At 42.1% G+C, this 27,221-nt stretch overlaps 1 protein-coding gene across 4 annotated transcripts in view; it reads right to left on the reverse strand.

The window, feature by feature from the left end:
- RBMS3 (RNA binding motif single stranded interacting protein 3) overlaps nt 1-27,221 on the reverse strand; it is a gene marked incomplete at its 3' end in the record, with an annotated part of 779,945 nt that overhangs the window by 669,719 nt on the left and 83,005 nt on the right. Inside the window, exons 1-2 of one of the 4 annotated variants that reach the window (XM_082193458.1) lie at nt 3,851-3,867; nt 2,030-2,158 (exon numbers count right to left, since the gene is read on the reverse strand). The exons of the other annotated variants lie outside the window; for them this stretch is intronic. Of the gene's footprint in view, nt 1-2,029; nt 2,159-3,850; nt 3,868-27,221 lie in introns of those variants that run through there. 4 annotated transcript variants of the gene reach the window in all.

Below are 27,221 nucleotides of genomic sequence, written 5' to 3' on the forward strand. Positions count from 1 at the left end.
CCTACCCAAAAATGTTCACAAAAACACATATATTAGTGAATATGAAGTCCCAGAACTACATGACTAGAGGTAGTTAATGGTACTTCCAAAAACTGGGTAAAATTGTGTGAAAGAATCGGTGGAACTGTGCTTTAAAATGCATACACATTTCCATGAAATTTTTTTTTGGGGGGTGTATATGCGGTGTGGATATGGGGTGAACTGCACATTAGGTTGGGGGGAAATCGACGAATTCATCCATTTCTACTAGATTGGCAAATGATTTGATATAAGGGCTGATTTGGTATAAGGCAACTTCCAGTATTCCAATGAATCACGTCTGAGTTGCTAAACGTCAATGATATTTTAGGGTTGAGTAGACAATCTTCTACACTGCCACACTGTCTCAACTGGCTACATGAGCCTCTGCAATGATCACATTACAACAATTCTAATGGGTTCTCGTTAAACAGGTAAACAAAGAAGCATCCATGGGGTAAGTTCACAGTTAAGAAATAATATGCATGTTTCCTCAGACGTAATTCAGCAGGACTTACTTCAGAGTAGACATGGATAGGATTGCAAGTGACTAACTCCCATCAATTTCAATGCCACATATTTTTGCTGATTGTTCCTCAGAGCCGCACGGCCAATACACTTGCTTATATGGCCACAACTTTTCCCATCTGCCTTACAAGCTACAAAAATAAATAGAACCTCATATAAAATAAGATGGCAACACAGTGATAGTCCTACTCTGGAGGGTAAGACCAGAACCAATAGATTCAACTTACAAGAAAGGAGATTCCAACTAAACATCAGGAAGAACCTTCTGACAGTATGAGCTGTTGGACGGTGGAGTGGACTCCCTCAGGAGGTTGTGGACTCTCCTTCAGTACATATTTTTAATCAGAGGTTGGATGGCCATCTGACATAGATGCTTTAGTTGAGATTTCTACATTGCGGGGGTTTTGACTAGATCAGTGTTTCCCAACCTTTTTTGGGCAAAGGCACACTTGTTTGATGAAAAAAATCTCGAGGCACACCACCATTACAGCCCCGTGACGTCAGCGCGCAGCGTCACGCCGGGAGGGACGCACGAAAGTGTAAGTTTCAATTTTTTTCCCTCCCCCTTGCCGGGGAACCTCCAAGCTTTGGGGGTGGGGGGGAGGAGGCATCAAAGCGAGGCAGGAAGGAGAGCGCGGCTTGGCTGGGTGAGCTTTGGCAGGGGCAGGGAATGAGAGCCGCGAGGCGGGCGCTGTGGACGGAGGCGCTGCCCGCCGAGCTCGCAGGCAGCCAGGCAGGCAGACGGCGAGAGCCCTGCGCTGGGCGGCCTCTCCTCGCCACCGCCGCCCCGCCTCTCGCCGCCCGACTCGCCCGCCTCCCTCCAGGAAACATCTCGCGGCACACGAGGCAACATCTCGCGGCACACTAGTGTGCCGCGGAACAGCGGTTGAAAAACACTGGACTAGATGACCCTCCAAATATACAATTTTACGATTCTAGGATTCCAAATCTACAATTTTATGATTCTAGGATTCCAACTGATATTTTTTCAAGACAGCTACACTATCCAGTTTCATTGGGCAGCCTAAAAATTATACATAATACAATTCACTCGGTTTCGTGGCATTCAATTAATCTGAACAACAACCTGCAAAATGATTTTAACATCAGGTCAATGGCCCATCTGGTCCAACATCCTGTTCTCACAGTTGCTGACCAGATGCCCATGAGAAAGCTGCAAGCAAGAATTGAACACAACAGCACCCTTGTCCCTGTGGTTTCCAGCAACTGGTAATTTTCTAATTTACAGACCAGACCACCCACACCCACCCCCCACCCTGATGCAGAAAGGCAAGGTGCACTTAGTAGCTGCAACTTAATATTCAACAGACTTCTCACATTCTGTTCTTTTCTTGCGATTTTCACACTATATAAACAACCCAAGGAACCTGTGGAATAGCAGGGTATAAGCTGAGACATTAAATACATTGGAAATGGAAGCTTTGTTTCACTGCCAAATATTTCTGGGGCACAATCTGCTGACCTTTCCTCTCAATCAGGCGCCATTCAAAGGAATGGAAGCTCCTTGGTGGACTAAGTCCTGGATTCCTTTGCTGAAACGTTCACTCCTTCTATAGCTCATTCTTATTCTCTCCAAAGCCCGTCAAAGAATCTAAATCATGACATGGGGAAAGGTTAGACAGGCATTCAAATTTGTCTGTCACTGCAGGAGAAGTGGTGCAATGTAGGGACTGCAGTAGCAATAACAGTGAAAATCTATCATTCTTACTTCTTCAAGCACCCCTCCCTGCAATACGACAGAAATGCATCTCAGCAGTAAATTCTTCTAAGAGCCCCTTAAATCTATCATGCTAATTGCAAATGTGGAGTAGCCATTTGTCTTGTCCTAGAAGTATCGTAAGACGCAGATTTGTGCTTTGAAAAGTTTCAAGGAAGAATCCCTAGGCGGCCCATAGCATAAAACTCTATAGACAGTAGCGACACTGCACTGGACTAATCTTTCCAAAAGGACACTGCAGAGCATTTTAGGGTTTAAAAAAAAGAATTAAAGTGAGGAAGATCGGTAGCAATGGAGAGCATGTTCCTGCCCTGTGTATATGCAGACAATAATGTGTTTGTTTCATATGACCATTGCTTTTTAGATCCAGGGACAAAATTCCTATCAAACAGTATTTTTGTGACGAGTAATCTGTTGCTGTTTTTCCAACAATAACAGCAAAATGCACCAGTCTGCACAAAGTGTGAAGTGCAAAAAATATTCACAATGCACAGTAACCATTTCAGATTACGGTAGTTCCAAAAATATGATGAAAGGCTGCCCTCTTCAGCCAAAAGTTGGGAAAAAAGGTGCCAAGAGGGTCTAAATGTCCTTTAGAGCAAACATTTGGGGGAAACTTTACTAAATGGTCCATATTCCACTGTACTGTACAACAGTTAATTCCGCTGAAGTGGGAAATACATGCATTCAGTAATGTGTGTGTAGTAATCTATATTTATACACAAGAAGTGGGGAAGCTGGTATACAGCAGAAATGGCTTAGGATGCTGGCTAATAAGGATGTAAGACAGCATCAATTTCCATTCTGCCCTGTATTTTATTTTGCATGCGGTTTTTCTATATATCCTCTTTAATAACCACCACGGATTACCTTTTTGTTTTTGTGTGAGGGTAAACTTAGATACTTGTAAGACTCAGGTAGAAGTTGAACAAATAAGAAAGGTTTGTTTTACAGCACGAAGTTGATAAAAACAAAGACTGTGTCAGGAGATAAAAAATTATTTCAGGAAACAGTTATTTATACTGAATATAGTAGATGTTACAAGCTTCAGTTGCTTACACTTCAGTTAGATGTTACAGGTTTCTAGACTAGATGGTAAACGCTTAGCTCATTTGGACTTTTTGCTTCCGTTCCTTAACTTAGTTGTTGTATAGGTTTTATACAGCTTGATGCTTTTGTTCTTAAACAAGCTCAATGCACAGCTTAATACTTTGGTTCCTAACCAAGGTGGTTATTTTCCATCAGTTACCCAACTTTTTAATAATCACACTCCTGAGGTACTTCTAGCAGTGTAACAGACCAGGGGGTCCCCACACCCCTCTTAACTGGTTTGAAATTCTTCTTTTTCTGAAAGATCTCTCATCTCCTGACTGAAATGAGACCTAAGTAGACTGTAACCTCACAGCTTCTACTTCTTCTGCTCAAACTCAGCCTCCCAGTTAACTCCTGTCAGAATACTCTCCCATGACACTGAACACTATATAAGTGTTCCAATATAAGCTCAGAGACTCCTTTCTCTAGCTGCAGGTATTTTCCTCAGAGTGGATATTGCGCACAGACCAGAACCAACTCACCCCCTTCAACTATCTGAACTCTCTCTCAGAAACTGCTCCTTTTATTTTCCCTCCCAAAGTTCAGGCTCCACCCCGCCTCCAGCTAGAGGTCTCGATAGCCAATCAGAGAGCAGCTCCAGCACTCTGGCAGAATAGCAGCCAATCAGAGAGCGAGCGGCTCCAGCATTCTGAGGCGCTGCATCACTCGACTCTGCTCTAGCTCAGGTGTCCATCACACCTACATTTATACTCAATTGTTCAGTGCGGACTGGATTCCCTGCCACGTAAAAAAATATTTGAGCCCACAAGTAACCCCTCTCAGCCCATTGAGCTGCCATGGCAGTCATGGGGTATGCTTGTAAGGGAATTAGTAGTGAAGACATTGGGGAAAGCCTAGATTGCTCTTCTTTTCCATACCATTAGAGAGACCCAGGCATAGTGATTTTGTATGTTCATTATTAATATGCTGTGTTTTTAATGATTGAAAGGGCAGTGATTCAACATTTTTTCTCTTCCACATTTATCCAATTCTTTTTTGCTCAATCTACTGGCAAAATGTAGTTAAACACATACTTCATTACATAATTGTTACATCATGGCACACCATTAATTTCAACGCAAAGGAAACCCATGCAAATTGGGAAGTAAGGCATTTATTGATTTCTGTTCTAGACATGGACAAATAGGCAAACAACAACAATTTCTGCTCCCCTTTCTGTGTTGTTATTGGGTTTTTTTTTTTTTTTTTTGGAGGGGGTGGAATTCTCTACTGGCTAAAAAGCACAAATTTCTTTGTTCAAATCTTGTCATTGGCTCCCTAGGTGGTCTTAGACAAGCCACTGTCTCTGAACCTCAGTCCTCATCTGCAATAAGGGCAATAATAGTACTGACTTTCACAGCAGGATTGTTGTAAGGATGGCAGGACAATAATGAATGTGAAGGGCCTTGAACACCATTTGTTTGTTTGCTTGCTTGCTTGTTATGCAGCCCGTCCTCCCATAGGGGTCCAGGGTGTAAACAACAAGCCAAAAATAAATAAATAAAAACATATTGAAAACAATTAGAATTCAAACCTCAACTTTAAAAGGCTTGTTGAAAGAGTAGCTGCCAAAAAGACAACAGGGATAGTGACTGATTCATTGCCTCTTATTCAGTACGATGACTTATTTAATTGCTTTTAAAAATGTTTATTAAAAAGCAAAATAAAAAAATCCCTTCCAGTAGCACCTTAAAGACCAACTAAGTTAGTTCTTGGTATGAGCTTTCGTGTGCATGCACACTTCTTCAGATGCACACGAAAGCTCATACCAAGAACTAACTTAGTTGGTCTTTAAGGTGCTACTGGAAGGGATTTTTTTATTTTGACTATGGCAGACCAACACAGCTACCTATCTGTTATTAAAAAGCAATCAGTGTTTTTTTAACTGTATTTTTTCCCCAGTTTATGTTGTGAGCTGCCATGGGTCCTGCACTGGGAGAAAGCAGGATATAAATGTGTGTGTGTGTAGAAATTGTGTGTGTGTGTGTGTGTGTGTGTGTGTGTGTGTGTGTAGAAATCAAATGTTAAGCATTATTAAGCATAGGTGATGCATTAAAGTCAGGAGTAGGAACTGTGTTGACCCCCAGTTGTTCTTTGATTACAATTCCCATAATTCCATGCTGCCTGGGGTCAATGAGAGTTGGAGTCCCCATAGCTGAAGCGACACAGATTCCTCATACCTGTATTAAAGGATGCCTTGTTAAGTTACTTCCCTTCTAAATACCGGTACTCTACGTGAATATTAGTGGGACAGCTAACCATGTGCTGAAATGCAGAGCTGCAATTAATGGAGTTGTTTCAGTCTCTAGTGTTTACTTAAACTGTCATATATCTAAGTGCTCTGAACAATCACGTGAATTTTCAGTAATTGGCTCTTATCACATTTGAATTTGTAACAACTATGATCAGCCTCATTTATTTGAAGCAAAATTGTCATTCTGGGATTTTACAGCTGTTTCTAAAAAACCCCCTAAAATGACAATTAAATTATTATTCACTTTACATCTATCATGCACTGCCAACATCTATTTATCGCAACAGAACCAGGGGTAGAAGTCAAGCTAAATACAGGCTTCTCTATGAAGTAAATCTGATGCTGCAACGTCTAGTATATAATTCACATATTTCAATGACAAAAATATCTTAACAAGCTGACTATAACTTCTCATTTCAACTTCAGATGATAGAAAAGAAATTTTAATTAAAACAGAATAGATTGGACAGTAAGGACATGTTGCTTGAATGAATGGTCTGGACCTTTTTTTAGTGATCAGGGTGGAAAAAGCACTGCAATTTTCTTTTGCGAATATACACCATGCCTTCATCTGAAAAAGAAAACTAAAGCATTTTTTAGTCAATTGTGAGTTGTTGTCTTCTGTAAGTCCACCCCCCGTGTCTTTCCCCCCCTGTGTACTCCAGGATTGTAAAAGGTGCATAGCCCTCCAGATTTTGATAGACTCCATCTCTCATCTGTCCCAGCCAGTATAGCCAATGGTCAGAGATGAAGGGAGTTGCAGTCCAGCAATGCTGGGGGCAGTGAAACACGGGTCCCCCAACCCCTGCTATACTCAAGTCTACGGTTCTTCCAATCCAGTATAACATTCACCGCTGTAGTGTGTTGCATGAACAGTGTACCGACACGGATCCATTCATTAAAATGAGAACAGATCAGTATACACCGCCAGGTAAGAGGCATGCAAATCAGCTTGTGTTTCCTACACCAATATAATTGGAGCACTTTTTGCAGGGCAGGGCGGGGTACTGTGGAGGATTAGTGCCTATAAGAAACTGATGGATTGCACATTTATATCTCGGATACAAACTTCCTGATTCTGCTTGTTCATTCCTTTGCTTGCTAGAACTTTAGTTGGGACCAGATGCAAAATGCTGGTTCAAGGGGCACAAAAGAAGGGTGTCCATGGACAGATTAAGGGTGTGCAGGAGCAGAGCATGGATCCAAAATCCCCTGGCATGCACCCTAACCTGGAAGAAAACTATGCCCACCACAGGAAGAAGAAGAAGAGTTTGGATTTGATATCTCGCTTTATCACTACCCGAAGGAGTCTCAAAGCGGCTAACATTCTCCTTTCCCTTCCTCCCCCTCAACAAACACTCTGTGAGGTGAGTGGGGCTGAGAGACTTCAAAGAAGTGTGACTGGCCCAAGGTCACCCAGCAGCTGCATATGGAGGAGCGGGGAAGCGAACCCAGTTCCCCAGATTACGAGTCCACCGCTCTTAACCACTACACCACACTGAAAGTGGTATAGTCCATTGCCTATTGTTCCAAATGGGAAGGAAATGGTTTTTTCAAAAAAGAAAAAGAAAAAACAGAAAAGCATAGACGTATTCAAAATTGTTTTCCCCCTGCTGCCGAATGTCCAGACTGCAGGGGTCAGCAAACTTTTTCAGCAGGGGGCCGGTCCACTGTCCCTCATACCTTGTGGGGGACCGGACTATATTTTGAAGCGGGGGGAAATGAACGAATTCCTATGCCCCACAAATAAACCAGAGATGCATTTTAAATAAAAACACACATTCTTCTCATGTAAAAACACCTGGCAGGTCCCACAAACAACCTAGAGATGCATTTTAAATAAAAGGACACATTCTACTCATGTAAAAACACACTGATTCCCAGACTGTCCGTGGGCCGGATTTAGAAGGCAATTGGGCCAGATCTGGCCCCCGGGTCTTTTGCCTACCCATGGTCCAGAGGGCAAGACAGGTATGTACCACCTGCAGCCCCCTATCAGCACCCTTGCAGTCAGCGAGCACCCATGTTTTACATGGGAGGAAGAAGGAGGCCCAGTCTTTTCATACAAGTTGTATAAAAATATAGCGTTCTTACATGAACCAAACCTATCCCCAGTCTCGAATTTCCTAATGTCAGTTACTGGCACGTTATATTTTAGTGATGCTTAATGATGTCTTTCCCCCATGATTTTCCACATGTTGTTATATGAGTATCATATGTTAGAAGCTGTAAAAAGAGTGAGAAGCCTCCAGCCATTTTGGACATGCCATATAGTGTCTCTCCTTCCTTCCATATTTTGCCCAAAGAATTTCAGTGTCCTTTGTTTTGGTCACTCTTTCCTATTTCCTGCTATTCCCTGGCACCAGGTATGAGACAAAACTACTACAAGGTAAAGTTTATCCTAGATAGAAAAAGACAAACAAAGCTCTGAGAAGCTAATCCAAGATTAAATAGCCAAACACAATACTGGGATTTCCCCTCACTTATCAAAATTGTGATGTTTAGGAATAGTGGGGTGGAAATGGATCAAAGATAAATTTACTTTGAGGGAAATCATATATCTGTTAAATTAGGACTTCTATTTTTTAAAAAAAAAGTTCAAATGAGAAATAAACATATTTTAAATGTTTTATTTTCTGCCTTAATTGGTTCTGTGGTCCAGAATTAACTACAGTGACTTCTCTGTGATAAGGCACAAGCGTTTGCAGACACTGCTTAGAAATTATTATTTTTTTGGAGTGGGAGTCTCAGCTGATAAGTACAAATCTCTTTCAGCTCTGTCACTTTTGTCAATTCCCTACCGATTAAGATTCACAATAGTGAGCATCCCAGGGCTATCTCCCTATCTAGGCTGCCTCAAACGGTACAAAAAATAATAATATATGAATGAAACAATTAATCAAAAGGAAGGCGTGTCATTCACAACCATGCTTTTAGATTATCTCTGATAAAATGCCACTCAAATGGAACTAGGCTAGGGACATCGAGTATGAAAGAAAACCAATGACAGGAAAATGGAAAATGTTGGGGGTTTTGGCTCATTTGAGTCATTTACCTCTGTGAAGCACATACACAGCACATACCATCTGGTTTGCCTTTCGAGCTCAAGTGCACAGGCCAGCTTATATACATTGTTTTACTTGAAATATTTCTAAACCACCCTCCCATGGTCCTTGAGGCAAAAACTCTTACAACCAAACCCTATGACATAGGTCAATCTCAGATATAGGGACTGGCTCAGTATCATGTTGGGTGAAGCAAAGGTTAGAGGACTGGACAAATACCTGGATGGTCCAGGATAAAATCCCTGTGCAGCCATTGAACTATCTGGATGAGGTAAATGGGATGTGGGTGGCGCTGTGGTCTAAACCACTGAGCCTCTTAGGCTTGCCGATCAGAAGGCAGGCAGTTCAAATCCCCACGACGGGGTGAGCTCCCGTCGCTCTGTCCCAACAGCCTAGCAGTTTGAAAGCATGCCAGTGCAAGTAGATAAGTAGGTACCACTGCGGCGAGAAGGTAAACAGCATTTCCATGCGCTCTGGTTTCCATCACGGTGTTCCGTTGTGCCAGAAGCGGTTTAGTCATGCTGGCCACATGACCCAGAAAGCAGTCTGTAGACAAATGCTGGCTCCCTCAGCCTGAAAGCGAAATGAGCACAGCATCCCCATAGTCGCCTTTGACTGGACATAACCGTTCAAGGGTGTTTTACTTTTTACCTGTGTGGATGAACTTGGGCATGCCACTCTCTCTCAGCCCAACAAAGCTCTAGGGAGGATTTAGGAAATTAGTTTATATGGATTCTAATATAGAATTACAGGCAACAACCTATTTAGGCGTGTCTGAATGACACGCAATGGCACACACGTGCATGGCATCAAACCCAGAAGTAGCCCCGAAACGTCATAAAGACGCCACAAAAAGGGGCAGGAAAGAACAGGCTCACACGCGCTCTCCACCAATGTGTGCAGGGATCTGGAACATAACCTTCAGGCAAAACAAGGGTCGCTTGTACCTCATCTATGCCCATCCCCAAACACTGTGCAGATTGGAATGTTAACTATCCTTTGGTTTTTTTACTTCTCCAAATTTTGTAATGAAATGCGCATCTCAACAAAAGAGAAAATAGAACAAAATTGCTTTTCTTTTTTTTAAAAAAAGGTATATTTTAAGATTAGATATAGTTAGAAATGTGTACACTGAGATAAAATATGCAGTGAAATAATATTTTACTATTAGAATGCATTTTAGGTTTGTGTTTAAAATACATATTTAAATACAAACAGAAGGCAGCCCTGTTTGGGGAAGTTTTTAATGTTTGAAGTTTTATTCTGCTTTTAGTGTTCTGTTGGGAGCTGCCCAGAGTGGCTGGGGAAACCCAGACAGATGGATGGGGTATAAATAATAAAACTATTATTATGATTGATTGATTGATTGAGAGAGAGAGAGAGAGAGAGAGAGAGAGAGAGAGATTCATGCAGAAATGGGGTGGCACACATAATGAATGGGCAGACGTTGGAAATAAACTGATCCACCCATCCCTACGTACTCTTAAAAGACTGTTGTGAGGATAAAAGGGAATGGAGAACCATGGGTGATGCCTGCAAGAATAGCGAGATATAAATGTAATACATGACAATGAGTCACCCATTTGGCAGCACTGTAGAGCAGGGATTTGAACCCAGGTCTCCCAAGCCAACACTATCCACGACACCAGAGGTGGCTTCCAGATGTTGCTGGACTAGAACTCCCATCATCCCCAACCATTGTCTATGCCGGCTGGGCCTGATTATGGAGGGCAGCAAGTTGGCTGCCCCTGTACTTGTTATCGCATTGCCTCTAAAAATCTATTTTTAACAGTAAAGTTATATTAGTACATTAAAAAGAAAAGTCAGACATAAACAACATAAAATATTCATCCCAATCTATTCTTAGATTGAACTAATCCAGTATGCATTATATTGTGGAATTTTGTAAACCTACTTAGTTGTTTCATCACAGGCCTTTAGGTGTGATGGGTCCCCTTCAACGTCAAGAGAGTCCCATTAAACTTACTTGGCTGTGGCGGCTGACAGCTACCTACCATTTTAGCGTTCCACGATGCCCCAGAGCAATGCTATCTCAGGAGCAGTAGCAGAAAATGAAAGCAGTCTGTGCCAGCAAGTTATCTGCTGGGGTCCCGGCAAATGCCCAAGGATGCTGGCTCTGCCCTCTAGATAAAGGTAAAGGGACCCCTGACCATTAGGTCTAGTCATGACCCACTCTAGGGTTGCGGTGCTCATCTCGCTTTATTGGCTGAGGGTGCCGGTGTACAGCTTCTGGGTCATGTGGCCAGCATGACTAAGCCGCTTCTGGCGAACCAGAGCAGCGCATGGAAACGCCGTTTACCTTCCCGCCGGAGCGGTACCTATTTATCTGCTTGCACTTTTTGGGGCGTGCTTTCGAACTGCTAGGTTGGAAGGAGCAGGGACCGAGCAACGGGAGCTCACCCCGTCGCGGGGATTCGAACCGCCGACCTTCTGATTGGCAAGTCCTAGACTCTGTGGTTTAACCCACAGCGCCACCTGCATCCCTTGCCCTCCAGACAGCACTTACCAAAGTAAACTTGGTAGGAGATTGATGCTAAGCAGTTGCTCTTACCGGCAACTTCACCTCTTGAGATTGTGTTGAAACGCTCAGGCTTAACCTAACTTAGAATCATAGAATCATAGAATCATAGAATCATAGAGTTGGAAGAGACCACAAGGGCCATCGAGTCCAACCCCCTGCCAAGCAGGAAACACCATCAGAGCACTCCTGACATATGGTTGTCAAGCCTCTGCTTAAAGACCTCCTGACATATGGTTGTCAAGCCTCTGCTTAAAGACTTCATCATAGGGGAGTTTGCTTGTTATCACTCATGCTTGAACCAGAAAGAGAATTTAAGTAGATGTTCTGCAGCCACATCTTATGGCAAGATGGGGGAGCCTGTGGTCCTCTGGATGTGGTTAGACTTCAACTTCCATCAGCCTCAACCAGCATGATGGAAGTTGTAGTTTGGCATCATCTAGAGGCATAGCAATGGAGGGGGCACAGGGGTGGTTGCCCCAGGAACAAAATTATTAGGGCCAAAAAAATTCAGCACCCCGTGCTGCTTCAATGCAGCTGCACACTTCCGTCACTGGGCTCTGTTGAAAACGGCTTCTTCATGTGAACCAGGAAGTGACCTCTCCAGACAATGGAACAACTCTTCCTTTCTTATCTCTGTGTCTACAATCTCTTGGATGACTTGGACACCATTACACAGTTGAATGAGCATACATACTCTGTTTCCCTCCCTCCCACCTGGCAGCCCCGGGCACTGGCAATCCACGCTATGCCACTGGCAAGAGGTTCCCCATCCATGTCTTATGGAATGGCAATGGAGTGTATTTATGCTGTGCTGAGCAGAGCTGCTACAAGCATGCGCTTAGAATTAGTGATTTTGTTGAAGTCTTTCCCTGCCTTCATGAATTTATAAACCTCCACTGGCATTAACCTTGGGCTTTTAAACAAGTCACCTATTCTGAATTTTTGTTTTAGGGGCAGCGAATAGTATATATTAAGTAGTCATACAGGAACTAAATCAAGGTTAAAAAACTCTGTGAACAATATAGATCAGATTGTGCTCAGTTAGCCAATACTCTTGGGTGGTAAAGATTTTGTTTGTAAAGGAAGGTGTTGGAGATTGCAAAGCATAGTTATGAATGGGCTAGTCATTTTCTTCACTATACGATCCAGTTTCAAGTACAGTATAAGACAACAATCTTTAAAGAGAAGTCGTGCAAATATATGATGAGCTTCCAAAATACTGGTAATTTACCAGTGAAGCCCATTACTGCTATCATATACCTATCAAGACAATGCTTTATTTATGTTTCTCGGGAACAAGCTCCCAAAAATTTGCTTCAGTTGGTTTGATTTCCTAACAATTAAAATATAGCCCTTTTATCTTCTTCAGGTATTCAGTTTGCAGTCTAAAACAAAGATGAACACTGACATCTTAGCTTTTTTCCAATCAACATCCCTGAGTATGGTAATTTATCCCTGCAGAGAAACAGAGGGGTGTCAACATTGTTACTCTTAGGGTCTCGCACGCTCTTAAATTGTGAAACTGCTCCCACGACGTTAACATGATTGCGTTATGGATCTTCCAAAATGACAGATTAGGGGGGGAAACTGCAAATTAAGCTTGATGGTGTTCTGCAGTGTGCATATGCTTTTAATTTCTCCTTTCCCTCCCCCCCCCAACGGGGATATTTAGGGGGAGTTTGGTAATCCCGGTCATTTCGTGATTGTGTGCAGTGTGCGAAAGCGAAGTCACATCATTGAAATAACAAGCAGGTAGATGTGCCATTTTATCAAAACTACCTACCTGTAGCTCGCTGTTGACATTAACTAAGCAAAAATAGATGAAAGGGGCACTAGTTTAAATGAGTAGAAAAAAAGTACTGCATTAAAAACTGAACAAATACTTTCCATTTAGTAGTCCTTGCAAAATAAACTAATTTGGGTATTTGTTTGTCATCTGACAAAGAATGTGTTCACCCCATCCTTCTCCCCAAAAGTTTTCCCAGTGCACCATGTAACAATAAAACAACGCTACTGTGGTCTCACTTGTCTATTTATTACGTTTTTATATCACCCTTCCTCCAAAGATCTCAAGAGAGCATGTACAGTATGTGCCTCCCCCCTCATTTTCAGTGTTAGAAATTGAGATATGAAAGCTGGGAGCTAAATGGCACCTTAAACCCAGGTTATGGGCGCTACAACATAATGTCTAGGAGCACCTTTTTTAATAACAAGAATACAAAGCTGAAAATGAAGGAACTGCAGCTAAAACATTATGTTCATTTTTCAAATGGTCTAGTCCTTCCCCTGCCCACCCCCTAATATTCTTAAGAGGGTCTCTTCTCCAGTCTTCAGAGAGTAGCTGGAAGTGGGGACTGTTATATACTGAAGTTCTCACCCTGGGCCAGCAGGGTGTAGATAGTTGAGGTCCACATATGCAAATAGGGGATCAAAAGTGACATTCAGTGATTGGATAGTTACAGAAAATTGTTACAGTTACGTTGTACTGGAGCTCTATATAAGCAGGCTGGCTGAACCCTTCAGTTCAGTTCTGTTCTGACCTGTGAATAAACAAGAGCTGTTTGGAGAATCGCTGTGTCGTCTGATATGTTCACCCACAACTTAACAGGGACGCAGAAAAAAGGTCCTCCTTTCCTTCCACTCTGCAGTTTTAATCCGAAATCTTAGGTGCCCAGAGCTCAGAAACTGCTCATGCTAATGAAATTCCTAGTTGCAAAATGCACCTAGAACAATGGGAGTTTTGAACGCTGCTCATATTTGTCCTTACAACAACATTATATCGATTAAGTTGAGCCAAGCACCATTTCCCAGCCTGTGGTCAACCATCAAGTTTCATGAATGGGTGTGCGTCTGGTCTGCTCAGTTTAAGTTTGACACTCTATCCACTATATCACGAGTGGTCTTCCCCCTCTACTGTCCTTGCAACAACTATGTGAGGTTGGTTAGGCTGAGTGTTTATGACTACCTCAAGGTGATCCCATGAGCTTCATGGCTGCATCGGGATTCGAACCCAGGTCTCCTCAATCCTAGTCCAGCGCTCTGCCACTGCACCACAGTGGTAGCGATGGGAATCTCCTTGTCAAAATTGTATTAGAAAAGGCTAATATATTACAAGCGAAATAAATCTGTGGATACAGGGTTATATTAGCTGCCAGCATTTAGGAAGAAGAATTTAGATTATTCTCTAAGTGTCTACTCCAGGCCTGAAAGTATCTAACTTTCAAATCCCTCCCTCCTTTTTTAAAATCATTGGTGGGATAATAAATTAGATTGACCACCAACTAAGGAGTTAAATCTTTGTGCTTTTATTACGTTGACTTCTTTGCAATTTTCAACAAGTTTGATAACAAAATGTTGCTAACATTCCTTTAAGAACTGGAGTCTCAGCCTAGAAAAGCATGATGAAAACACACAGCGATAGTAAAGTTTGGAGCAGGTTAGTTCAACTAAAAAGGAGGTATCAACGCAACTCCTTGGAAACGAATCCTACCTTTAAAAAAAGGATGAACATGTAGGAAATAACCTCTGCTCCCCATCAATTCCCTGGGATACTGTAGAAGTAACTGAACCACAGCAGAGTACAGGATTCAACTTAGTTCTGAACACAAAACATTCAATTTGTTTTTATCTCAAGAAGTAAGCAAGCAGAAAGATTTGGGCCATGTGTCTTGTCATGCTTGAAAAAACTAAGCATGTCCTTAAAACATCACCCTTTGCCAGTGTCTGACGACAGAAGTTGGATGAGCGCTTTCCAGTTTTCCCACAACACAGTAGCTTTTTACAGTCACCGTGAAATCAGATCTGCAGATAACTACTAGGTTATCTTTTGCATTAACACAGAAAGCTTGAAGGGCTCATCATCTTGCTGAGCAAAATCTGATCTCTGCAAAATAGCTTTCCTCCAGCCTGATGCTTTCCAGATGTTTTGGACCACAACTCCTATCAACCCCAGCCAACATGGCCTAATGGTCAGGAATGATGGGAATGGAAAACTGGGCAAAGGACTTAGGACATAACATACAAATGGCAGATTGGGACAGGCTATGGAGAACAGATTTGAAATTCACAGCATGTTGTACGCTGAAAGAAATTTATACGAAAATGATGTACGGGTAGTATCTGACTCCTACTAAGTTATCCAAAATGTATTTTAAAAGTTGAATATTTGTTGGAAGTGTAAAGAAAAGGAGGGTACCTTTTATCATATGTGGTGGTCACAAAAGATAACAAAGTCTTTTTGGAAATTGATAAACAATGAATTGGAAAAAAAATGTTTTAAATAACATTTGTTAAAACTGACTGGGAGACTCAGGAATCAAGAAGATAATGACTTTTTAAAAGAATGGGGGAAATTTATAATTTACTTAGGAGACCATTGTAAACAAATAAAAACGTTGGCTGGACTTTAAAAATAACTTGTAAAGAAATAAAAAATATGGGTAATTCAGAGAGATGAAAACTGTGGAGAATGTGATGATATGTAGTTTTAGAAAAAGTGTTTTAAGGACTCATGCAGGGGACGGCGGGAAGTTGTGAGATTCAGAGAATCTCATATATGGATATAGGAAAAGTTTTTTCTCTTTATCATTTTGAATTTGTTTTTAATCTTATAAATAAAATATTTATATTTTTTCAAAAAGTTTTTGAATATACTGAATTAGCAAAAATGACAAATAAATTTCGACACCAAAAAGGGTCAAAGTTCACAGAAGAATGGAGTAAATTTGTGACATATGTAGAATTGAACTGTAGAAGTTTAAGAACTATGGCAGGACGAGGATAATTCTTGTGACGTGTGTAGAAAAGCAGAAGAAACTGTAAGAGGAGATGTATATTATGAAAACCGCAACTGGGATGGAAGGAAGTCGAGGCGCAATTTAGCGCAATGTAAATAAGTTGACATTAAGAATGAATGTAAAGATTGTTTTATTTTGTTTTTTGGAAAATGACAATAAAAAGTATTTTTAAAAAAAAATTATTTTTTTTTTTAAAAAACGGAATGATGGGAATGGTAGTCCCAGAAACCAGGAGGGCAGCAGGCTGAGGAAGGCTCCATACAAGTAACCTCTCTACTAGCAAAGTCTCTTTACCTGTACAGAAATCTGTGCACCATGGAAGGTTAAGCCAGTGTGGCATAATGGTTAGAGTGCTGGACTATGACCTGGGAGACCAGGGTTCAAATCCACCCTTAACCTTGGGACAGTCGCCATCTCTTAGCTTTAACAGGGTCATTGTGAGGATAAAATGGGGAAGAGAAGAACCCTATACACCCCCTTCAGATCCCTGGAAGATAAATGTGGTATATGAATGTAATAAAAATATAAGTACCAGATTGGCCCCAAGTTGTGGACTGCTAGCACTGACAGAATACTACGAGAGGGAATTTCTACTTCGGGGTGCATCCTGCCAAGCAATGCAGTGGTGAATTTTACCACTGTTAGCACTCTCTCCCTCTGTGCTTGTGTGAGAGAATGAAGGAGGAGGATTGCCATATATTTCAAAAAGTAAAACCCAGGACACCACAAAAACTGCTTACCTTTCTTTAGGAAAACCCCAAAGTTGTTGAACTCTTTTTTTTTACATAAAAGGTGTAACCCCCCCCCAAAAAAAACCCTCACAATTTTTCAACTGACTTGCCTAAGATCCAGGACAAAGCACCATATTTCAGAAATCTCCCCTGGACGTCAGTTCTGACTTTGAAATCCTGGTAATGTTGGGAAAATCCAGGTGTATGACAGTCTTAAGTGGCCGTCCCTTGTCTTGCTGCTATCATAGGATGCCCCCCTCTCTAAAACAAAAAAGGGTCATGAGCACAATAATAATAATTTATTATTTGTACCCCGCCCATCTGGCTGGGCCTCCCCAGCCACTCTGGGCGGCTTCCAACAAAGATTAAAAATACATTAAAATGTCACACATTAAAAACTTCCCTTCAGATGTCTTCTAGATGTCAGGTAGTTGTTTATCTCTTTGACATCTGTTGCATCAGCAACACCCTTTGCTACAGTAGCAGTGGCTACTACTGCATTGGCCCCAAAGCCATAAAAATGAGGACGCAGATTTGAATATGCGAACTTACAGTGGTGCCTCGCAAGACGAAAAGAATCCGTTCTGTGATTCTCTTCGTCTAGCGGTTTTTTCGTCTTGCGAAGCAAGCCCATTGACGGATTAGTGGATTAGCGCTATTAGCGGCTTTTAGCGGCTTATCTGATGATCGGATCAGCTGATAAGCGGTTTAGCGGCTTAGAAAAAGGGGGGGAGGGGAAAAAACCAGCAGGAACTCGCAAGACATTGTCATCTTGCGAAGCAAGCCCATAGGAAATTCGTTTTGCGAAGCACCTCTAAAACGGAAAACTCTTTCGTCTGGCGAGTTTTCCGTCTTGCGAGGCATTCGTCTTGCGGGGCACCACTGCATACACTAATTTAGAAAATGATGAGTACAGTCAATCTCATTGTAATTGGGAGCACTGTCTGCATAAGGCAAATGAGGTGCAAACAGTTTTGTTTTGGGTGCATCCTCCTGGAACCTGAACATCAGACCATCCCTATTCCGATTTTCACTTGCACAAAAATAAAACAGAGCAAGTAATTTCCACAATGATTCCCACCTGCTTGCAGAATGATAATTTGTTTGAGCAATGGGACTTCCAGTTTTCCCTCTCCCTCCAGTCTACTCCAGAGGGCCCTACAATCTCCAAATCTGAAGCAGATTTGGAGACTCGTGGGAGGCTAGGAGGGGAGGAGGAGAAACTCCATATCACCCCACTTTCTCGTTTCCAAGGTCAAGGAGGTACTAGATAAAAATTTAAAGAAAATGAGGAGAACACCCCAGACATTCAAATAGGAATTTCTGTAACATGCTACTCAGGTACAGTGGTGCCTCGCAAGACGAAATTAATTCGTTCCGCGATTTTTTTCGTCTTGCGATTTTTTTCGTCTTGCGAAGCACAGTTTCGGAAAAGTTTTGGAAAAGCTTTTCCAAAGTCACCAAAGTCTTCAAAAACCTCAAAAAAGGCTACCACACCGCGTGCTATGAGTTGCTCCTCGAAGTCAAGTCGCAACTGTATTAACGGTGTTAAGAAAATGGAAACAAACTTGCAAGACGTTTCCATCTTGCGAAGCAAGCCCATAGGGAAAATCGTCTTGCGAAGCAACTAAAAAAACCAAAAACCCTTTCGTCTTGCGAGTTTTCCAGCTTGCGAGGCATTCGTCTTGCGAGGTACCACTGTATCTTGTTTCAAAAGGAAGAAGAACTCGCCTTTTAAAAGCCAAACCTTATAATAATTGCTATAACAGCGGGCAGTTTTTTCTGGCATGCAAACCCCTTTGGGAGAAAAGCGTCACATGCTGGGGTTCTGCTTGCGCTGGAACTGTTGAAGGCACAGGAGCCTTGCTGGGGAAATACTTGGCAACCCTAGTCATAACATGAAAATTGCTCTCCAATCTGAAGGAACTGAGGCAGCCCCCTAGATGAGCTCCCTTGTATTTTGACAAGTGTGTTATGGTTCAATTTCTCACTTTTCAGTGTTAATCACAAAATCTGAACCAGTTTTCCATAAATCTCTGTAGAAAAATACATTTCAAGTGTGCGCTGAAGTGTTTTGAAACTACTGAAGCACTCAAGTCACCGTCTGTCACTCTGAGTGGCACACAGCAATTTAAAATTACTGAAGCTCTTAAATTAAGTGCTTAAATGTAAAGGTGATCACTCCTCTGGGGGTATGAATTGTAGAGCTATCCGAACCATCAGAGCACTTCAATTTTCTCTAAGCAGGTCATTTTGGGGAGTGATAAGGAAACCTTTGATTGCCCAGAATACTCTGATTTAAAGATAGCATTTAAAGTTCTCGATTCATCTTTATAAGCACTTTTGTTTGGGTGCCGCATAACTCCCAATCAAACTGACCTAAAGTGCTTGAACTCTAATTTGCCTCTCCCTTTTAATGAACTATTTCCTCCTAATATTTTTTCCTCCTTGCAAACGAAAGCCTGTATTTTAAAGGGATTCTGCCAAGTTCGCCTGCAGACCGTAACCAGAAGACATGCTGGCTCAGGAAGGTACCCTGACAACTGCTGGCCCATCCACATGATGGCTTCCTTCATGGCGGAAGCAGCAGCATCCCAGTGCCCCACTCCACTGTTCAGGTAACATAGGAACTGTACCTCAGGCAAAGGAGCTTTTCCAGCCTCCTGTTCTTTTCCCTCCGACAGGAACATTCAGGCCCAGAGCTAGCAGTCAGCCAGGTTGGACACTGGCCAAAGTCCCTAGGTTGTTGGAATGAGTCCACACCAGTCCAACCCACCTGCACTGCCCTCCCTGATGGAGCCCTGGCATCTTTTCAACAGTGGTCAGAGTAAACATGTGGTGGCCACTGAAAGCATAGCTGGATCTTGCCCTGACCCTGTGTATTGGGAGGTGGGGTAGACCAATGTCGGCATTGTGCCAAGGGCACCTTGGGAGCAAAAACCTGAAAGAAGAATCTGAAAGCAGAAAGTCTTAAGAAGAAGAAGAAGAAGTGTTTGGATTTGATATCCCGCTTTATCACTACCCTAAGGAGTCTCAGCGCAGGAGGCGCTGTGCGTTAAACCACAGAGCCTAGGGCTTGCCGATCAGGTCAGCAGTTCGAATACCTGCGACGGGGTGAGCTCCCATTGATCGGTCCCTGCTCCTGCCAACCTAGCAGTTCAAAAGCACATCAAAGTGCAATTAGATAAATAAGTACTGCTCCGGCGGGAAGGTAAACGGCGTTTCCGTGCACTGCTCTGGTTCGCCAGAAGTGGCTTAGTCATGCTGGCCACATGACCCGGAAGCTGTATGCCGGCTCCCTCGGCCAATAAAGCGAGATGAGCGCCGCAACCCCAGAGTCGGCCACAACTGAACCTAATGGTCAGAGGTCCCTTTACCTTTAAGGAGTCTCAAAGCAGCTAACAATCTCCTGTCCCTTCCTCCCCCACAATAAATACTCTGTGAGGTGAGTGAAGCTGAGAGACTTCAAAGAAGTGTGACTAGCCCAAGGTCAACCAGCAGCTGCATGTGGAAAAGTGGGGAAGCGAACCCGGTTCACCAGATTGTGAGTCTACTGCTCTTAACCACTACACCACACTGGCACTTTCCATTAACCCTTCTTTTGTTACCCTCTCAGTGCCATCAAAAGGGATGAAGCGTTTCATTCAGCCTGCATAAACATGCACAGGCAGATCAGACCTTTTGGCCCCCAATGCAGTCCCAATCCAGTTTAGACTTCCCATGGATCCTTCTTTTTAAATGCAAATTGCAGAGCTTCCGGTTCGGCGCCAGCGCTAATGGCTGCTCTCTCTCCGAGCTCCGGAGAGAGGAAGGCTCTGCGAGTTCGGGTCTGACCCGCTTCGGCAAGCGGGGGACCCCTAAAATCACAGGAACGGATCCTGTGAACAAGGAGATTCGGTGGGCACCCGAAGCGCCCCCTCTTTACCGCAGAAAGAGCCTTTTTAAAGGCTCCGGAACGACAACGGGGGAGCGCGGTGCTGAGAATCGCTACCCAGCCCGCAGAGTGAAGCCGCGTCGCCATTAGTGGAGAGCGTCGATTCCCTTCCTAAACAATCTGGACAAAAAGGACCCGTGAGTAAGACTGAACCTGTATTCGTGTCAAAATTATTTGAAATTAGGCTGAAAACGGGGAAGGCAAAAATTAAGGAAGTCTGCCTTCCCCCGACTGCATGACAATCGAAGCAACGAAAGTTATTAAGCTGCATCCGTAAGGGAAAATTGTTCTTAATTGCCTGAATCCGACATTTGGACTTTGATCATCCCCTTCAGCTTGCAGGGCAGAGGGGAGGAAAAAGTGACTTTACAAGCTGCATGATTAATTTAACGGAAAAGGAAAACTTCTGCAGCCCCCAACCTGGTACGAACTGCTCATAAAACAAAGGAACACTGAACTGACTTTAAAATTCTTGTGAAGGTTACAAAGTGGAAGCTTTACTGTTTACTTGATACAAAGTTTTGGGACTTGGTGGATACAATTTATCAGGGAAGGCTGGGACTTTATCTATTGGGAAAGTGCTGCAATATACATATAGGAGCCTCCTGATAAATTTGTGTTATAAATACTCGTAATTTCGGTTTGCGGACATTCTGATTTGCTCCCTCTAGAGGGTAAACTGAAAGTTGCTACGCTTTGAGACAGTGGAATTTTCCTTTTGGTGAAGGCTCCTGTGGGAAACGACCTTGGGACATGAGTGGCCCAGCAGACGAGATAACCACGAGAGCAAAGACAAAGCAGCTACAGCAACTCAAGAAAAGAGGCTCGATCTCAGGAATAACATCTACAGTGACAACAGGACAAGAAAGAGGTGCAGCAGTCTCCATGGATGCAGTATCGCAAGCCCTTCTCAAGATAAACCAATCCCTGGAGAATTTGACAAAGCAAACGGCAGAGAATACTAAGAAATTGACAGAGAATTCACAGAAATTGACAGACTTGACAGCTAGACTTGACTTGAACACAGAATCTATAAACAAGCTTACGCAAGAGAACTCTGCCACACGTCAAATTGCGGAGGAAGCTAGAACTATTGCTGGAGAGACGCAGGAAAAATTAGAACCGATTGCCAAAAAGGTTTATGATCACGACGAAACTCTGGCATTGTGGGAACTACAAAGAAAAGAAAGGAATTTGAAATTACGATCAATTCCAGAGGATGAAGGAGATAACCTTACAGACTTTTTAATGAAGGAGTTTGCAGATGCCTGGGAAGATCTAGAGGAAGACGAAATCCAAATTACAACGGCTTTCAGATTGGGCAGAAGACAAAATAGAAAGGTACCGAGAGACTGCTTGATTACCTTGAGATCAAAGGAGGAAAGAGATAAAATACTAAGACTGCATTTTGAAAAAGCCTTACAAATTGGAAATTCACCGATACAGATTTTTAAAGATATCCCCAAACATATCCTGGACTTGAGAGCTTTTTATAAGGACCTGGTCTACTTGCTCAAGAAGAACGATATTCGTTTTAGGTGGGAATTCCCACAGGGACTGTCCTTTGACTACAGGGGAAAGAAGGTTAAAATAAAGACGATACAGGATAAAGACAGGTTCTTGCATAAAAATCAAGAAGATTTACAGAAAGGAACTGTAGACCCAATTGCTGAGCAAAAGGGTGTAATAGACATCTTGAACCTTTCGTTTGGACAGAACCTTCCACTACCAACAGAGGAGGAACAACAATTGGGAGCAGTTGGAGGAATACCAGAAAAATAACAAGATGGCCCTGCAATTCCTCAGTTGGAATTGTAATGGGATGAACATGCCTTTGAAGAGACGACAAGTATTCCATATTTTGTACAGAGAACAACTGGACGTGACTTGCTTACAGGAAACTCACATAACTAGAGCCCACAGGAGACTACTTATGAATAAAAAATTGGGACAAGAATTTATCTCGTCGGATAAAGTGAAAAAAAGAGGAGTTGTGATCTATGTAAAAGAGAAATGGGCTCCAAAAATGATTTTTAAAGATGAAGAAGGAAGATATTTAGCGGTGGAGATACAAGTACAAGGAGAAAAATTTTTGATAATTGGGATTTACGCACCAAATGAAGGTAAAGCGGAATTCTTTAAAAAACTTCATGAAACTCTGATGGACTATTTGGATTACAATATGATAATTATGGGAGATATGAATGGTGTAGTTTCTACAAATATGGACAAGACACAAAGACTGACACTCACTAAAGATGGGAGACTCCCTAAGACTTTTTTTGAAATGACCGAGAACATGGACCTAATAGACATTTGGAGAACAAGGAACCCTCTTGAAAGAGAGGGAACCTTTTTCTCCCAAGCACAGATGACCTGGACCAGAATTGATCAAATTTGGATCACTAGTGGAATGGCTCCGAGGATTAAGACGGTAGAGATCTGCCCAAAAACCTGCTCCGACCATAACGCCGTGAAGATGGAAATGAAACTTACAACAACTGGTCAGTTTAGGTGGAGAATGAATGACACCCTGTTTCGAGATAGAGAATTCCACTTGAAGGCCCAAAAAACTTTAAAGGACTATTTCGAAATCAATCTAAGGGGCAATGTGGAAAAAAGAGTGGTCTGGGACGCAAGCAAAGCTGTGATGCGAGGGTTTTTGATTCAACAAAACTCAATAAAGAGGAGAAGGCAGAATGAGAAAAGAGAAAAAATTTTGGAAAAGATAAAAGAAGGAGAGAGAAAATTAAGGTCAAAACCAAAGTCCCAGGAGATTTTGAGGGAGATTAAATTATATCAAACACAATATATGGAATTGATGAACCAAGAGATAGAGTGGAAAATAAAGCAAATGAGACAAAAGTCATTTGAGTCGGCAGACAAATGTGGCAAGCTTTTGGCATGGCAACTTAAGAAAAGACAGAAATTAAATACAGTTACAAGTTTAGAAGTGGATGGAAGGACTATATCTAAACCAAATGAAATAAGAAACTGTTTCGTGAGTTATTTTAAAAAACTCTATTCTCAAGGAGTACAAAATGAAGAAGATATAGATAAATTCCTTAACAAATATGGATTACAAAAAATCTCCCCTCAAAGTAAGGTGGACTTAAACCAGAGAATATCAGAACAAGAGATAGAGGGTGCCATTCAGGACATGCAATTGGGCAAATCTCCAGGACCAGATGGCTTGACTTCCAGATATTACAAATCGCTAAAGGAATGGCTGATTCAACCGTTAAAGGATGTCTGTAATGAGATCTTAGAGGGAAAAAAGGCACCCGAATCGTGGAAGGAAGCATATATTTCACTCATACCAAAGACAGAGACTGAAAAGACTCAATTGAAGAACTACCGCCCAATCTCGTTACTCAATGTGGATTACAAAATTTTTGCAGACATTTTAGCAAAAAGATTTAAAAGAGTATTGATGGAAAAGATCCACAGAGACCAAGCAGGCTTTCTCCCAAAGAGACACCTCTCAGACAATGTTAGGATTATAATAGACATTTTGGAAAAGTTAGAGGTGAATATAAACACCAAAGCAGTTTTGATATTTGTGGACGCGGAGAAAGCCTTTGACAACATTTCTTGGAGTTTTATGAAAAAGAATCTTCATGGGATGGGGGTAGGACAAGGTTTTGAGAATGGTGTGGGTGCAATATACTCTGAACAAAAAGCTAAGTTGATTGTAAATAATGTGATAACGGAGGAACTTAAGATAGAAAAAGGAACACGACAGGGATGCCCAATTTCCCCATTGCTTTTTATTTCTGTCCTGGAGGTTTTGCTGAATATGATTAGAAATGACCAGCAGGTTAAAGGGGTACAGGTCGGAGCAAAACATTACAAGTTAAGGGCTTTCGCAGATGATTTAGTCCTGACTTTACAAGAGCCATACACTAGTACGAAAAAGGTGTTGGAGATAATCCAACAATTTGGCCAGGTAACCGGATTTAAGTTGAATAAACAAAAAACTAAAGTCCTAGGGAAAAATTTGACAGATATAGAAAAGAACAAGTTTCAAGAAGAGACGGGTTTGACGGTGACTAAGAAGGTGAAATACCTAGGGGTTAACCTAACATCTAAAAATTTGAATTTGTATAAGGACAACTATGAAAAATGTTGGACAGAAATCAAAAAAGATCTAGAAATATGGTCAAACTTGAGATTATCAATGTTAGGCCGAATTGCAGTAATTAAGATGAATGTATTGCCTAGAATGTTATTTTTGTTTCAAACTTTGCAAATACTTGACAAGATGGACTGTTTCAAGAGGTGGCAGAAAGATATCGCGAAATTTGTCTGGCAGGGCAAAAAGCCCAGGATAAAATATAAAATATTAACAGATGCAAAAGAAAGAGGGGGATTTGCCCTGCCGGACTTAAAATTGTATTATGAAGCAGCAGCATTCTGCTGGCTGAAAGAGTGGATGCTCCTCGAGAATACAGATATCTTGGACTTAGAAGGTTTTAATAATGCATTTGGTTGGCATGCATATTTATGGTATGATAAAATTAAAGTGCATAGTGCCTTTAAAAATCACATTGTAAGGAAAGCGCTGTTCAATGTTTGGATGAGATATAAAGACTTGCTGGAAAATAAAACCCCTAGATGGTTGTCACCTTTAGAGGCGAAGGCCCACAAGAAACTCAATATGGAGGTCGGATGGCCAAAGTATTGTGAGATTCTAGAACAAGATGGAGAGAGACTGAAACTAAAGAGCCATGAAAATCTAAAACCCAAAGTACAAGATTGGCTCCACTATTACCAAATAACGGAGGTTTTTAAACAAGACAGGAAAATTGGCTTCCAGGTGGAAAAATCAAAACTTGAGACAGAATTGTTAGAACCCAATACTAAGAATCTGTCAAGAATGTATAACTTGCTGTTAAAATGGAATACACAAGATGAAGTAGTTAAATCAGCTATGATTAAATGGGCACAGGACATCGGTCATAATATAATGTCAGCTGACTGGGAAAGGTTGTGGAACACCGGAATTAAATTTACGGCATGTAGTGCCTTAAAGGAAAATGTAATGAAAATGGTTTACAGGTGGTACATGACCCCAGTCAAGCTGGCAAAAATTTATCATTTGCCCGACAATAAATGTTGGAAATGTAAAGAAACTGAAGGTACTTTTTATCATCTTTGGTGGACGTGCCCGAAGATTAAGGTCTTTTGGGAGATGATATACAATGAAATGAAAAAGGTATTTAAATATACCTTTCTTAAGAAACCAGAGGCCTTTCTCTTGGGCATTGTCGGCCAATTGGTGCAAAAAAAAGATAGAACTTTCTTTATGTATGCAACAACAGCAGCAAGAATATTGATAGCAAAGTATTGGAAGACACAAGATCTACCCACCGTGGAAGAATGGCAGATGAAAGTGATTGACTACATGACTTTGGCGGAAATGACGAGCAGAATTCGAGACCAGGGGAAGGAGACTGCGGAAGAAGATTGGAAGAAATTCAAGATTTATCTTAAGGACCATTATAAACTTGAGGAAGTTTAGAATGTCGAGATTCGACAGAGATAAAGGGTTGCAGTAATATAAGATTAGAATAAGAAAGGACTATAATAAATTAGAGTTGGAAAAATATGTATAAGTTGCTGTAAAATTTGGACATGAGGATGCAGAAAGGGGAGGTATGGGGAAGTCCGAGGAAAGAAGTCTACGAAATGACATTATGAAACCACACTTCTTTGTTTGTTTGTTTGTTTTTTTTGTGTTTGTTTGTTATAAAAACTTTTGTAAAACTAATAAAAAATATTATAAAAAAAAAAAAAAATTAAATGCAAATTGCAGGTAAGGAGACTATAGCAGGGGCATGCATGTGTATGTGTGTGTGTGTTTGTCTCCACAGAAATCTATAGCTAGATAAGACATATAACAACCAAAGGTAGGCTCTGGAGGACTGAGCAGAAAAGCTGCAGACGGGAGTGAGGGGCAGATGGGGCTCATTAACATGGGAAGGTAGCCCATCTAGGAGAAGGAAAACCTCTGTGTCACGGTCCGGTCTGCGGGCAGTTGAAGTCCCGACTGAGGACGCCAGGACCGGGGGCAAGATGGCAGGGTGGGAGCAGGAACTAGAGTCCAGAAGCCAGGGGTCCGAGGGTCAGGAAGCAGGGAGTCACAAAGTCAAGGGTCCGAGGGTCGAGAAGCAAGGAGTCAAGAAACCGAGGTCTGAGGATCAGGAAGCAAGACGCCAAACGCGGCAAGGTTGGAAACGAGTTGCTGAAGGGAAATGCTGACCTTCTATCCCTTCCCAGCTCTTGCCACCAGGTGCTGTGAGTTACCAAGCGGCCTCACCTGCGCGGCCGTGCCTTGCCTCTCCAGAACAAACTTAGGAAGGCCCCAGTCCTGCGAAGCCCTACTGGTCACAGGGCCTGGCTCCTGCACGCACTCCTGACACTCTGCTGCCTAGCAGTACATCTTCAGGAGAAGAAAAGGCAAAACAGTAAACCCTATACAAATCTGGAGTGGAGTCCCTAGGACACTTGGATGGTGCCT

The sequence above is a fragment of the Podarcis vaucheri genome, assembly GCF_965113315.1.
Source record: "Podarcis vaucheri genome assembly, chromosome: 12".
NCBI classification, from domain to species: domain Eukaryota; kingdom Metazoa; phylum Chordata; class Lepidosauria; order Squamata; family Lacertidae; genus Podarcis; species Podarcis vaucheri.